Source organism: Ursus arctos, unplaced genomic scaffold (assembly GCF_023065955.2).
Source record: "Ursus arctos isolate Adak ecotype North America unplaced genomic scaffold, UrsArc2.0 scaffold_8, whole genome shotgun sequence".
Classification (NCBI taxonomy): domain Eukaryota; kingdom Metazoa; phylum Chordata; class Mammalia; order Carnivora; family Ursidae; genus Ursus; species Ursus arctos.
In genome coordinates this window covers 28366234-28382812 of record NW_026623100.1, presented here as the reverse complement: position 1 = coordinate 28382812, position 16579 = coordinate 28366234, and the positions used below count along the sequence as shown (strand labels likewise).

At 37.3% G+C, this 16579-nt stretch overlaps 1 protein-coding gene across 3 annotated transcripts in view; it reads right to left on the bottom strand.

The window, feature by feature from the left end:
- Positions 1 to 16579, bottom strand: part of COMMD1 (copper metabolism domain containing 1) — a 186311-nt gene that overhangs the window by 105709 nt on the left and 64023 nt on the right. The window contains exon 1 of one of the 3 annotated variants that reach the window (XM_026485048.4): positions 1756 to 1818. The exons of the other annotated variants lie outside the window; for them this stretch is intronic. The gene's annotated coding sequence lies outside the window, so the exon portion shown is untranslated. Of the gene's footprint in view, positions 1 to 1755; positions 1819 to 16579 lie in introns of those variants that run through there. 3 annotated transcript variants of the gene reach the window in all.

Here is a 16579-nt window from a genome sequence, read left to right as displayed (position 1 = left end):
TAGGGGCACTGACATCCCCAGCACAATCGAAAATCCACATATAACTTTTGATTCCCTAAAAACTTAACTACTAATAGCCTTAAGCTGACTGGAAGCCTTACCTTCCCAATAACATAAACAATCAATTAACACGTATTTTGTGTGTTATATGTACTATATGTACCATATTCATACAATAAAGTAAGGTAGAGAAAAGAAAATGTTATTAAAATCCTAAGGAAGAGCAAACACATTTACAGTACTGTACAAAATCTGCATGTAAGTAGACCCACACAGTTTAAACCCTTGTTGTTCAAGGATGAACTGTATATGACATTCTGGAAAAGGTAAAACTATAAAGACATTAAAAAGATCATGGTTGCCAGGGGTTGGGGGGAAAGGAAGGGATAAACAGAACACAGAGGATTTTTAGGGCAGTGAAACTTTCTATATGATAACATAATGGTAGATATATATCATTATACATTTGCCAAAATCCATTAAATGTACAACAACAAGAGTGAACCCTAAACTATGGACTTTGGGTGATGTTGTAACAACATCCACTGTAACAAGTGCACAGCTCTGGTGCAAGATATTGATTGTTGGGGGGGCTGTGCATATGTGGGGCCGGGGGCATATGGAAAGTCTATACTTTCTGCTCAATTTTGCTGTGAATCTGAAACTACTATAAAAATTAAAGTCCTTAAAAAAAAGAAAAAGCAAGTTCAAAAAACATCACAGCAGAGTGATGCTGTGTCAATTTTCTGGCTCAGGTTTTAAGAAACTGGCAACTTCTGTTTTATCCCCTGTAAGAGGCTTGCTTGTATAACCCAGGCACTACGCTGTAAGGAGCTCAGACACTACTTCATAAGGACTCTGGCCTTCAGCCCTCAGCCTATCACTAAGCTTCCAGCCAACAGCCAGCACCAAATAGCCAGTTAACCATGCATTTTGGGAAGTGGATCATATAGCCTCCAGTTGAGTAGACACCTTATGAAGAGAGCCTTCTCCTCTGAGTTTTGCCTAAAGTTCAGATTCATTACCTAAAGAAATGACTGCTACGTTTTAATAAATAAATGAAAGGGGTGCTTGGGGGGTACACAGTCAGTTAAGCATCTGACTCTTGGTTTTGGCTCAAGTCATGATCTCAGGGTCATGAGACTGAGCCCTGCATCCAGCTCTGTGCTCAGTGCAGAGATTGCTTGAGATTCTTTATCCCTTCCTCTCTGCTCCTCCTGCTCATGCTCTCTAAAATAAATAAATAAATCTTTAAATAAAATAAAATTTAAATCAAAAAATAAAATAATAAATAATGAATAATCAACTGAACTCAAGATAATGATGCCTTTTTTAGTAAGCTGCTCATTAAGTATCAAGTATATTACTTATTTAACTAATTAAAATTAAAAGGCTAATATTTGAAAATGGGAAACTTTGATATTAATCAACCCCAAAGCATTAATCAACCCCAAAGCATTTTAGTCCTAAAGCAAACCATTGTAATTTAATACTTATAAACAATCATTAATATCTTCTTCCTGCTTGAAAGCAGGAGTATTTACAGTTGGCACTAAAGATAAACCACAGAGAATTCCTATTATTCTTTGGTAGACAAAACATAGCTTTTCCATTAAGTTTCTAGTTTATTAGAGTGGTATTTCAAACAAAGGCTAGGTGCTGAAAACAAACACAGATAGATGGTATTTAGTGAGATATATATTTTCATACAATGTAAACTTCACATATCAGAGCAAAGTGATTCCATATTATCACCTAATATGAATGCTTCAATGACACACTTCTGCCTCTGGTTTTTCAATAAAAATGGAAGCCTCTCTGAAAAAGAATACAGAAAACACCTTTAGAAACTACTAGGTTCCACATGTACTTTTCTCATTTTTAACTAAGTAACTTTAGTTTTTAGAGCAGTTTTAGATTCACAGCAAAATTAACCAAAAAGTAGAGTTCCCGCATACCCACAATCCCTCCACCCCTGCACATATAGCTTTCCCTACCATCAATATCCACATCAGCGTGGTACTTTGTTACAATGGATAAATAATACTGACACATCATTATTAACCAAAGTCTACAGATTACATTAGGGTTCATTCTCGTACATTCTATAAGTTTTGTCTAAGGTATAAACAACATGTATCCACCCTTATATATCACACAGAATAGTTACACAGCCGTAACTATTGTGTTCTACCTCTTCATCTCTCCTCCCCTCCCCCGACCAAGACAATCTATCAGTGTCAATTAGATCTAGTTAACTGATTGACCTGTTCGGTTCAACTATGTCCTTATTGATCTTCTGCCTGTTGGATCTGTCTATTATGAAGAGCAGGGTGTTGAAGTCTCCCAACTACAATAGCGGATTTGTCTATTTCTCCTTGCATTTCTACCACTTTCTGCTTCATGTATTTTGACAATGTGCTGCTGGGTGCATACATGTTGAGGAAGATGTCCTAAACATCTTCTTGAAGATCTGACCCCTTTATCATTATGTAATGTCTCTCTTTATCCATACCAATTTTCCTTGCTCTAAACTCTGCTTTAGGGGCGACTGGGTGGCTTAGTCGGTTAAGCATCTGCCTTCAGCTCAGATCATGATTGCAGGGTCCTGGGATCGAGTCCTGCATTGGGCTCCCTACTCAAGGGGAGAATTTGCTTCTCCCTCTCCCTATGCCTGCCGCTTCCCCTGCTCAGGCTCGCTCTCCCTCTGTCAAATAAATAAATAAAATCTTAAAAAATAAATAAATAAACTCTGCTTTATCTGAAATTAATAAAACCACTCCAGTTTTCATTTGATTAGAGTTATCATGGTATATCCTCCCCCATCTTTTCGCTTTTAATCAATATGTGTCATACTTAAAACGGGTTTCTTATAGACAACATATAGTTAGGTCTTGTTTTTTTCATCTACTCTAACAGTCTCAGTCTTTAAATTGGTGTAAAACACATATGGTATGAAAACTGCTACAATTGCAAAGAGAAATAGATGAATCCACTATTATAGTGGGACTATTAAACACCCCTCTATTGGTAATTAAAAGATCCAGCAAGCAGAACACAGTTTAAATAAACAATACTATCAACTGGATCTAATTGACATCTATAGAGTACTTCATCCAACAACAGCACAATACACATTCTTCTCAACCTCACAGAGAACACTGACCAAGAAAGACTACGTTCTCAGCTATACAACACACCTTAATACATTTAAAAGAATAGATATCATACATGTCTTGGGTGCCTGGGTGGCTTCAGCTGAGGTTGTGATCTCAGGATCTTGGGAGAGCCTGTGTTGGGCTCCCTGTTGAGCAGGGAGTCTGCTTCTCCCTCTTCCTCTGCCCATCCCCCACCTCCAGCTCATGCTCTCTTGTTCTCAAATACATAAATAAGTAAATAATCTTTAAAAAAAAAATCATACATGTCTGCTCTTAGACAACAATGGAATTAAACTAGAAATCAGTAACAGAAAGGTAGCTGAAAAATCCCAAAATAGTTGGAAATTAAATAACACACTTTTATTTTTTTTTAAGATTTTATTTATTTGAGAGAGCACAAATGAGAGAGAGAGAGAGCGTTAAAGCAGGGGGGTAGGGGCAGAAGAAGAGGGACAAGCAGACTCTCGGCTGAGCAGGGAGCCTGACGTGGTGCTTGATTCCAGGACCCTGGAATCATGACCTGAGCCGAAGGCAGACGCTTAACCGACTGAGCCACCCAGGTACCCCAAATAACACTTCTAAATAACACATATGTCAAAGAAATACCAAAAGAAATTTTAACATATTTTAAACAAATTTAAAATGAAAATATCTAAATTTGTGGGATGCAGTGAAGGCAACTGTTACAAAGAAATTTATAGCACTGAAAACATATATTAGAAAAGAAGAAAAATCTGAATGAATAATCTAAACTTTCACTTTAGGAAACTAGAAAAAGAAGAGCAAATTAATCCAAAGTAAGCAGTAGAAAAGAAATAATAAAAATTAGAGCAAAACTCAATGAAACTGGAAGCAGGAAATCAACTGAGAAAATGAATTAAACCAAAAGCTGGTTCTTCAAAAAGATCAATAAAATTAATAAACCTCTAGCCAGGTAAACTAAGGGAAAAAAAAGAGAAGAAATAAATTACTAACATTAGAAAAGAAAGACAGGCCATTATTACCGACACCATGAACATTAAAAGGATAATAAAGGACTATGATGAACAAGTATATGCCCACAAATTTGATAACCTGGAAGAAACGGAACAGTTTCTGGAAATTGACAATCTACAAAAACTAAATGAATCATCTGAATAGGCCTATGTCTATTAAAGAAATGGAATCAATAATTAATAGCTTTCCAAAACAGAAAGTACCAGGTCCAGATCGGTTTACTGGTGAGTTTCACCAAACATTTAAAGAAAGAATTGTACCAATTCTCTACACTCTTTCAGAAAATAGAAGCAGAAGGAATACTTCCAAACTCATTCCATGAGACAAGCATTATTCTAATACCAAAACCAGACAAAGATGTTACAAGAAAAACGACCGCAAATTAATATCTCTCATGAACATAAATACAAAAATCCTCAACAACCTATTAGCAAATCAAATCCAATAATGTCTAAAAAGATTTATATACCACAACCAAACCAACTGGGATTTATGCCAGATATGCAAGGATGGTTCAATATTCAAAATTCAATTAATATAATCCATCATATCAACAGGCTAAAAAAGAAAAATTATATGTTCACATCAATAGATGCAGAAAAAGCAACAACAAATGCTGACAAGGATATGGAACAACAAGAAATCTTACTCGTTACAGGTAGAAATGCAAAATGGAATATCCATTTTAGATGACATTGGCAGTTTCTTACAAAACTAAACATATTCTTACCATACAATAGAGAAATCACACTCCTTGATATTTAACCGAATGAATTAAAAGCTTATATTCAAACAAAAACTTAAACATGGATATTTATAGCAGCTTTAATCATAACTGCCAGAGCCTGGAAGCAATCAAAATGTCCTTCAGTAAGGGAATGGCTAGATAAACTGCAGTACACCCAGAAAATGGAATATTATTCAGGTCTATTAAAATAAAAAATAAATTTTAAAAAAGAGCTATCAAGCTATGAAAAAAACATAAAAGAACCTTAAATGCACATTACCAAATGAAAGAAACCAATATGAAAAAGCTACAAACTTTATGATTCCAATTATATGACATTCTGGAAAAGGCAAAACCATGGACACAGTAAAAAACCAGTGGCTGCCGTGGGTTCAGAGGGAGAGGGATGAATAGGTGGGCACAAGGGATTTTTCAGGCAGTAATACTATGCTGTATATTGTACAGAATCTGGACACAAGCTGTTATAGGTTTGTACAGATGGAATGTACCAACAAAATGTACAACACAAGGAGTGAACTCTGATGCAAACTATGAACTTTATTAATAATAATGTAATCAACATCAGCTCATCAATTGTAACAAATATACTACACTAATGCAAGATGCTAATAATAAGGGATATTGCATGGGGAAGGAGTGTGAGGGGATGTAAAGTAATAATTCTCTGTACATTCTACTCAATTTTTCTGTAAACCTAAAACTGCTTTAAAAAATAATGTCTATTTTTAAAAAATGATTGACAGATATACATAAGTTTTAGATATGCTAAAATAAGTCAAACACAAAGAATATACATGACTGTATGATTCCATTTAGAAAGTTCAGTCAATGAATTAGAATTATATCTATCAACATGGATAGAGTACAAACACAGAATGCCGAACAATAACAAAAAAAGGCAAATGCACACAAACACATAAAGTATGATGCTATTTATATGAAATTATTAGATGATGAATACTATAAATTTAAAAAACATGTAGTAAGACTGTAAAGTCATGCATGAGATTGTTAAACACTTAACTCAGAGTATTGATTACTTCAGAGAACAGGGAGAATGAAATCTTAGAGACATAATAGTGGGCTCTAATAGGATCTATAACTTTCTTTGTTATGGTTTCAATAAAACTTTAATTCTAGATTAAAAATAGAAAAAGTTGTGAAGACAGGACAGTTTCAATACACCAATTTTCCGGTTTATTAACATCTTACATTACTATGGTATACTTATGGCAATTAATGAACCAATAATGATCCAGTATTTTAATTTTTTTAAATTTCTTAAGCATGGAGCCCAACGTGGGGCTTGAACTAACGACACTGAGATCAAGCCCTGAGCTAAAATCAAGAATCGGATGCTTAACCAACTGAACCACTCAAGCACCCCAATACGTTATTATTAACAACAGTCTATAGTCATACTTTCTTAGTTGCTTTTTTTAAAGTTCATTTTTTAGTAATCTCTACACCCAACGTGGGACTGGAACTCACAACCCAGAGATCAAGAGTCGTGTGCTCGTCTAACTAAGCCAGACAGGCAGCTCCATAGTTTGTTACTTAGTTGTTTTGTTTTGTTTTGTTAAGATTTTATTTTTAAGTAATCTCTACACCCAACATGGATCTCAAACTTACAACCCTGAGTTCAAGAGTTGCATGCTCTACCGACAAGACAGCCAGGTACCCCCCGTACTTTCTTAGTTTTGACCTAATGTCCTCTTAATGTTCCAGGATCCCTTCCAAGCTACATTGCATTTAGTCCTCATTTCTCCTTAAGTTCAAGTGGCTGTGATAGTTTCTCAAACTTTCCTTGTTTTTGATAACTTGACAGTTTTTTTGAGGAGTACTCGTCAGTTATTTTGCAGAGTGCCCTTCAGTTGGAATCTGCCTGATGATATTCTCATGGTTAGACTGGGGTTATGGGTTTTGGGGAGGAAGACCACAGAAGTCAATTGCCATTCTCATCATACCTTATCAAGGGTACATGCTATCAACATGGATTATCACGGTTAATGACACCTGGATGAGGTAATTTTGTCAGGTTTCACCACGCTAAAATAATTTTTCCAACTTCCTACACTATCCTCTTTGGAAGGAGTCACTATGAGAGGCCCACACTTAAGGAACAGGAAGTTATGCTCCACCTCCTTAAGGACAAAGCACCTACATAAATCATGTGGAATTCTATACAAGCCTATAATGTTTTAAAGTATATAAAAAAGATAAGAGGCATCTTGCTTCCCTTTCTTCCCCCACAGCACTCACACACAAAGGGAAAGAAAAATATCAAAGTCTTTATCACTGTTAAAATTAGAGTTTTTAAATTTTTTTAAAAAGATTTTTTTATTTATTTATTCGACAGAGATAGAGACAGCCAGCGAGAGAGGGAACACAAGCAGGGGGAGTGGGAGAGGAAGAAGCAGGCTCATAGCAGAAGAGCCTGATGTGGGGCTCGATCCCATAATGCCGGGATCACGCCCTGAGCCAAAGGCAGACGCTTAACCACTGTGCCACCCAGGCGCCCCTACAGTTTTTAAATTTTTAAAAAAATTTTTAGCACTTCCCAAATTTTCTTTAATGAGCATTTTCTACCTAGATAATGAGATTTCTTTTACTTTATTTTTTTTTAAGATTTTATTTATTTATTTGAGAGAGAGTGCAAACACAAGACAGAGAGAGAGAGAGAAACAAAAGCAGGGTGAGGGGCAGAGGGAGAAGCAGACTCCCCACCAAACAGGGAGCCTGATGCAGGACTCTAATCCCAGGACTCTAGGATCTTGACCTGAGCTGAAGGCAGACGTTTCACCGACTGATCCACCCAGGCGCCCAGATTTCTTTTACTTTAACCATGCCTGTAGTCATTATAATGTAAGAATTATTAATTTCTCCAGTTTTATTCCATATCAAAAATATAATAAATCTAGATTAATATGAATGGTTCTTAGAGCACCTGGGGGGGCTCAGTCAGTTAAGCGTCTGCCTTTGGCTCAGGTCATGATCCCAGGGTCCTGGGATCCCACCCCACATGGGGCTCCCTGCTCAGCTGGAAGCCTGCTTCTCCCTCTCCATCTCCCTCTGCCCCTCCCCCCTGCTCCCTGCTCTTTCTCTCTCTCTCTTCCTCAAATAAACACAATCTTTAAAAAGAAAAGAAGAGAAGAGAAGAGAAAGGAAAGGAAAAGAAAAGAGAAGAGAAGAGAAGAGAAGAGAAAAGAAAAGAAAAGAAAAGAAAAGAAAAGAAAAGAAAAGAAAAGAAAAGAAAAAAATCTCGGGTCTCATGATCAGGAAGAATAAATATTAGGAACGTGAATTCAATGACCCAAAGCACTATTTTTTAAAAGTTTACCAAACATAAGTGATAAATGTAATCTCACAACTTACAGCTATTTTTAATGAACTAGATAAAATATTGTCAAAGATAAATAATAAACTTCTAGGATAAGTATCTTATTGACCAAAGTACAAGATGACCTTGAATTTAGGTAATGAAAAAAAAAATTAATTATAAGAAATTTTCTTTGTCATGGTCAGCATTGCTGGTAACTCATATACATACTTAAAAAAAGAAAAAGCAGAAAATCCTCATCCACAAATAGTATATTTAACATTCTCACTCTGTAAATAACTAAGTCTTCTACCAGTCATATTATATGTTGGGTTTTTAATACTGTAAGGAAAAAAATATTGCTGGAATATGGCAAGTGAGTTGTCTGAACAAAGGATAGTTATTTCTTTAGTGGCTACGGTCATGTCTAAGAAAAAAAGAATGATTATTAATTAAGATAATATATGAAATATAAATACTTGCTTCTCCAACCACTCAGTGGAACAGTAATTAAGGATTTCAAAAAGCTATGCACTCTCCTAATCTCCATTAAGTAAGTAAACTGGAACACATCATGCAGATTTAAATTCATCAACACTTCTGAAGAAAACACACTGAGAAGCATAGAAGGCTACCAAGAACTAACAATAGTTCACCCCCATAGAAATTACTCATGGTAACCAAAACAAATCTTTACTTGTCAACAGTTCTGTCAAGGTTCCAAGAATTTGCTGATAAAATGTGTAGTTAAGCCTATAAACTACAGAATGCTGCCAGTTGTTAGCACAAAGGAATTAAGACCTTGAAAAATTAAAGCAATTTGCCTCTAGAGATGATTAATATTAGCTGTTAGTAAAGGGTCTTAAAGAGAATGTTTCTTGTCCTGATTTATTCCATCAGCATTTTTTCTGTCAGAAATATATACTTACACAATAAAAGACCAAGTATCAGGTAAAAAGAACAGAGTTGAATTTCTATAATCTCCTGAAATTATAATAAAATTATATAATGAGCTAAAGCAAGTGAAACTGTCTAAAAAACAATTTAAATATTAGCATTTTCTAAAGCTCTTGAAATTTTTCTTATTTTTATTTTTTTAAAGATTTTTTTATTTGAGAGAGAGAGAGAGAGAAAGTACGGGCAGGTGGAGGGACAGAGGCAGAGGGAGAAGCAGACTCCTTGCTGAGCAGGGAGCCCACAATGTGCTTGATCCGAGGACCCCAGGATCATAACCTGAGCCGAAGGCAGATGCTTACTACTTTATCCCTGAAGAAAAAGATGATAATCTGATATGGAAACCCTCCTAAATTAGTCACAATTCAATTATGAATATTTGCAGAATTTGTATTAGCCCATTCAGTTTTATGACATCACTTAGTTATCACCATATAATCACTATCACTGAGTTTCCACCACCTATCAGGCCCAGACCTAAACTCTCAAATAAGATAAATAACATATGAACCTGCCCTTGAATAGCATTCAATCTACTGTGTTAACCAAAAGCATCCTTGGCTTTCTCAATCTGCCAGAAAATCTAGAGCAATGATGCCCAAAGTACAACTGGCAAACCAATGCCAGCCCACAAACTTTATTACCAGTCCTTTATGATGTGATTATAGAAACGGATAGTAAACATTTAAAACTTCTGTGGTAATGTGATGGTAATTTTATGAATTTTATGTCAGTTAATCTAATAAAACAACTAGAGCTTATAATTTTCTATATTTTTGGTGAGAAATCGAAAAAATATTTAAAAACAACAGACACATGCACACACACACCCCCACACACATGCATACACACACACACAAAACTAGTCCTCAATGTACATTATTTAAGAAGCACTAAGATTGGTTGGGGGGGGTAGCATGGGAAGGGAAGGGTCAGTCCAAGATGGTGGTGAAAGAAGGTCCTAAGCTTAGCTCCTCCCACAGAAACACCAAATCTGTATCTCCGTATGGAAAAATTCCCTGTGAAAAATAACTGAGAACTAGTTGAACTGCTCCTCCACATCAACAGATAAAAGGACCACACTGAGAATGGTAAGGGAGACAAAGGACACAGTCTTGCCAAAAACCCCACTGGCATGGGAACCAACAATAGGGAGGGATCTCACATATGGGAGTTTCTCCCCAAGGAGCAAGGGGTTTCTGCCCCAAGTCAGGAATCCCAGCCTTTAGAACCTACACTGGAGAGAAGACACTCCAAAACATCTGGCTTAGAAAACCAACAGGGCTTACATACTAGGGACCCAAAGGGCTACAGGGAACTGCAGCTCTCCTTTTAAACTGCACATATGCAGTCACACTTGTCCCAGAACCCACTGCAAAAGTAGCAGTTTAAAAAATGCCTAGACCATATGTGAAGAAGATTCATTTACTAATCTTAAAGCATCTGCTGGAGAGTCAGGGTAAAGCTGATACTCTCTTTAGAGAAAGAAGTACTAGAGGATGTCATTTTTACCTTCTCCCTATGTCCTGCTGGGACAAGTGGGTATGCGATCATGTGGCACCATCCCACTGCCTTGTTAAAGCCAGTGGGAGCAAAAGGGTGCAGCACTTCCCAGATCCCTGGCAGGGGTCAATGGACCCAAAGTGTCAGCATTCTCTCACTCCCCTGTTTAAAGCCAGTAAGCTTGGGCAGCTGCAGCACTCCCCTGCTCCCTGATTGGGACCAGCAAGCACAAATGGTCATGGCATTCTCTCACACCCTTGCTAAAGCCCTAAAGCTGGCAGGGGCACAGACAAGGCACTCTTCCCGATGTACCACTGAAGCTGGCGGGCATGTAGTCAAGGTATACCCCTTCTACCTTGCTAAAGCCAGTGAGCTTGCCCTACTCCCTATGCTCTCTATCTATTCCATTAAAGCCGACAGGCATATGCAATCCACACAGGAGACACCCCTTGATCACCTGGCCTTGGTGGACAAGGGGGTGTGTGTTCAAGAGCTCCACAGGACTGCAGTAATCAGAAAGACAGTTCTTGGTAGTGTCCAGGGCACTGCAGAAACAGCAGACAAAAACACCCCCCCAGTCTTTCTGAAGCACTAGTTCAGAGCCTCAGTCTGAGTAGGTTCAGGTCTGCCACACATTCTAGAAGCTACTGAGGTCCTCTCGGAGAATGTAAGAAGGGAGACACCATCCTTGCACGCATGGTGTGTGTGTGTGTGTGTGTGTGTGTGTGTGTGTGAGTGAGAGAGAGAGAGAGAGAGAGAGAGAGAACAAACACAGGAATACTACTCACCCACAACAGAAAAAAATGAAATCTTGCCATTTGCAACATGGCAATTCCTTCCTTGAAGGAATTAGGCTAAGTGAAATATGTCAAACGATGAAAAACAAATAACATTTCACTTGTATGTGGAATCTTAGAGAAAAAAAATGAACAAAATAAAACATCACAGAAACAGAGTACATAATATTGGTTGGGGAGTAGGTGAAACAGATGAAGTAGTCAAGAGGTACAAAATTTCGGTTACAAAGTAAGTAAGTCATGGGATGCAATGTACACCATGGTGACTATAGTCAATAATACTGTAGACCATTCTTGAAAGTTGTCAAGATAATAAATCCTAAAAGTTAAACTTTATATGGTGACAGCAACTAGATTTATGGTGGTGATCATTATGTAATGAATACAAATGCTGAATCAATATGCTATACACTTAAAACCAATATAATGTTATATATCAATTATAACTCAATAAAAAAATAAATTTAAAGAAGCACTGCACTGATAATAAACATAATGGAAGGTTCTACTGTCTTTGCAATTTAGCAAAGCTGCATTTTAAAGTAAAACTATTTATATAAAACTTCATCAACTAATAGCTAATTGGACCCATTTCCACTTATAATAAAAATCCTGGGGGTGCCTGGGTGGCTCACTCAGTTAAGTGTCCAACTCTTGATTTCGGCTCAGGTCATGATCTCAGGATCGTGAAATCAAGCCCTGTGTCAGGCTCCGCACTGAGCATGGAGCCTGCTTAAGATTCTCTCCAAAAAAAAAAAAAAAAAAAAAAAAAATTCTGGTTACATTTGAACAAAGGAAAAAAAGGTACCACAATACTATGAAGTAAATAAGGTGCTGGCTATGGACAAGCTGGAAAGATTAAAGTAAAAACTAAAAATAAGAAAAGAGAAAAACGCTATTACTCTTCACTGAGGAGAAAGGAAAATATTTTAAGTTGACAGCAAATTTATAAACCACTGTTATCTATCCCTGGCTCTTCTTATAGAAAAAAAATAGCTAGAATCATTTAGAATTTCTCAACTTATACAATGCATCAGTTGAAAATTGCCAATATCAGTCAGTTAAACATCTGCTTTCAGCTCTGGTCATGGTCCCAGGGTCCTGGGATGGAGCCCCATGTAGGACTCCCTACTCAGCAGGGAGCCTGCTTCTCCCTTTCCCTCTGCCACTCCCCCTGCTTGTGCCCTCTCACTCTCACTCGAATAAATAAATAAATAAAATCTTTTGAAAAAAGAAAAAAAAAGAAAATTGCCAAAAAAGGCCATAAATGGAAACTGCAGCAAAAAATGAGCTATGGAGTGGATAGACAAATTCATTCCTCACAAATCTGTGTAATTAGTCCTATTTATTGCCATCTGTGCAATGAAGTCTCCGTTTATCTGATGTCTCTAAGCCCTGGGAAATTACTGGAGCCTTGGTACACAAAGTCCAACCTTGTTCAATTTGACAGAACTAAAAACAGAAGTTAAATCATATTTCAAAGACAAATTCTTATTTCCCATTTTAATATACAATTGACTAGTGCTTCTGTTGGGAATTACTGCCAAATTCTGCAAGGTAATTTAACAAATTTCCATATTAAAAAACAAGGAACTAATTTGGTTTCATAAAACAAAAATTTGACCAATGAAAGACTCACCTACAGCACCTCTGGACACATTTTAAAGCTGATTGAATTGTGCGCCTAATAACAGACACTTCACAAGGAACTTTACAGTTCACCGGCTGCTCTAATGTTCCACAAAGGGAGACAGTTGAACATTTAACCAAGCCCAAATCTGGTGATAGAGAGCCAGGCAGGAATGAGAAAAAATAAAAGTACACAGTGTATTAGACTGTGGAATCTGGGGGCGCCTGGGTGGCGCAGCGGCTAAGCGTCTGCCTTCGGCTCAGGGCATGATCCCGGCGTTCTGGGATCGAGCCCCACATCAGGCTCCTCTGCTATGAGCCTGCTTCTTCCTCTCCCACTCCCCCTGCTTGTGTTCCCTCTCTCGCTGGCTGTCTCTGTCAAATAAATAAATTAAATCTTAAAAAAAAAAAAAAGAGTGTGGAATCTGGTTAAACACATTCACATAGCATGTAATAGAACACTCATGACAACTAAAGATTGAACATCCACAATTTCAAAACAACCTTAAGCAACTGGGAAGGTTTTGATACACAGCAGTTAGTCTCTGCTCAGATAGAAATTTTAATCATGTATTTTAGGAGATATGCTTAGCTAGTAAGCAAACCTAGTCAACTTCCTGGCATTTTTCAGGGCAGCTTTATGGAATTTACTTGCTTCCTTAATGAAATCAAGTCTTAATACTTCATTACCAGCAATTTGTTTACCTTTTTGTATGCCTGAAAATTCTTAGTAAAGTTTTTTTAAGGTAAAAAATTAACAAAATACTGAAAATTCTCCACCTGGCCTTTTAAGATCTTTCTTGGTCATATACAAGACTTCATAAACTTTATTCAGAGTTATCAACTGATCACCAACTATTTACCAGGGGTTCATAATGCTTGACATCATGTTAAAATACCTACTCACACTGTGTTTACAGTCTAGTGGAAGGCCTACAGATCATATCTATGATTTTCTGTGTTGTAATAGTTTTACTCTTGGTAGCTAGACCAGCATACAAATCAAACTGCTAATACAAATGGTCTTCTCTGTTAAATAAGATAACTTATAACAGTCATCTTGAAATTACAGAAATTTAAAAAATATGTATTTCAGAACATTTTTACATGAAATGTATTTCAATGTTTGTTTCCATATTAATAAAAACCTAATCATAGTAATTTCAAAATTTTTAATTACAGCCATCTACAGCAAAGTCAATACACCTAGCCACCTGCTATTCTAAATATTTACAGAACATTTATTTACATGTCAAACACTGTAAAGCAACTAGCTAAAAACAGAAAACTCAAGTAATAATGGGTATTTAACTTAGCCAGCACCCCATCAACAAACCCTGGTGCAAGACTGAGTTACCATTCTAGAGTGACCCAGAGGGCTCCAGACTCAACAACTCTAGGCACAACTCAGGGTAAGGGACTCATTCTGAAAACTGAGAGATGAAGTGTAATTCTATATACTGAATGCAGGGTACCCAGCTTCCTTCCCTTTCATTTGCCATGCAAATTTTACAATGGCAAAATGCTTCACAAGGACACAACCTCAGAAACCAGCCATGCAGCTGGAGGATTCCAAGCCACCTATTCTTCAGACCAACTGGTTATATAGACATTTGAGGATCCCCACTACCCTCTTAAATTCAATAATTCAGCAGAACAAGTCACAGAACACAGAAAAGCACTATACTTCAGTTTTACTATATAAAGAAAGGACATAAAATTAAGACTGGGCAAAATAAAAGATGCATAGGGCAGGGTCTAAGAGAGTCCCAAATGCAAAGTTTCCATATCTTCTCCCAAGAGAGTCAAGATGCACAACCCTCCAGGCACATCAATGTATAACAAGACACACACAGTATTGGATTGCTTTTTTTTTTTAAGATTTCATTTATTTATTTGAGAGAGAGCAAGCACAAGTGGGGGGAGGGGCAGAGGGAGAAGGAGGGGAAGCAGACTCCCCACTGAGCGAGAAGCCTGAGATGGGCCCCGATTCCAGGACCCCGAGATCACTACCTGTCAGATGCCTAACCAAGTGAGCCACCCAGGTGCCCCACACAGAGTATTGTTTGTCAGGAAAACTCACCCTAGGATAAAAAGTCCAGTTTTTATTAGGGTTTCAGTACAAAGGCATGGTTGATTAAATCATTGGCCATTTGATTTAACTTAATCTTCAACCTCCCTCTCCTCCCTGGAGGTGGGGCTGATATCATGTGGATCAAAGCTCTAACCCTCTAACCAAGTGATTGGTCTTTTTGGAGTTAAAAGCCCCTGTCCAGAGTCTTCTCACCATAAACATCTAGGGGCTCACTATGAGTCACCTTGATAGTAAAAACTATCAAGTCTGGTCTGAGAGGCCTATTATTAGTAACAAAAACACTCCTTTTCACTCCAGAAATTTCAGGATTTAAAGCCTCTCTCCCAAGAACTAAGAGCAATGACCAACCAAATACTTCATCATATAACAGGTTCCAAGAAAATTGGCAGTGAGACTTCTGGAGTATTGGAAGATTCCTCTCTACAGAACAACCTGACCAAAAATGGACTTATAGAGGGGCACCTGGCTGGCTCAGTTGGTGGAGTATGTGACTCTTGATCTCAGGGTTGTGAGTTCAAGTTCCATACTGGGTAGAGAGATAACTTAAAAAAAATAATAAAATTTAAAAAAAAAAAAAAAAAAAGAGGGGCACCTGGATGGCTCAGTCAGTTAAGCATCTGCCTTCAGCTCAGGTCATGACCCCAGGGTCCAGGGATCAAATCCCACAGCGGGCTCCCTGCTCAGTGGGGAGCCTGCTTTTCCCCCTCCCTCTGCCACTCCCCCCCAACTTGTTCTCTCTCCCTCCCTCTGTCTCTCTCCCTCCCTCAAATAAATAAATAAAATATTCGTAAAAAAGAATGGACTGATAGATATTGACTGCAGGGTACATACATGAGCACCTTATAACTAAGTTCAGTAGGACATAAGCCCCACTCATACTCACAAGGATTTCAATTAATCTTTTAATGCACCACTCTTAAATATTAACAATAGTAAAGATGCACCAAATATTTGAGGAAAGCATCTCACATGAAAGACCAAAATAAACAGAGAAAAAAGAAATTCAAAAAAAGTAGAAAATTCAGGAAACTTTTTTAAATTCAAAAAATGGCCTATTATTAACATTATCAGAAATACACAAGGAACTGCCCATACAACAAATACTAACCCCTTTTCAAGGAACATTAAAGAACAACTAAGAATTCCTGGAAATTAATTAAATAGCAGAAATAGAAAATTCAAGAGGACAGTTGAGAAATTTTTCAGAAAGTTGTTTGAAAAAGGCAAAGACATAAAAAGATAGGAGAAATAAAAAGATCAAGAACATGAAAGGAATCTGGCAAGAAGGCCTAACCCTGAGTTCCAAAATTAGAAAAGAAAAAAAAAATGATGTGAAGGAAATTAGATTTCTTACAACTAAAGGACATGTGTTTCTAAATT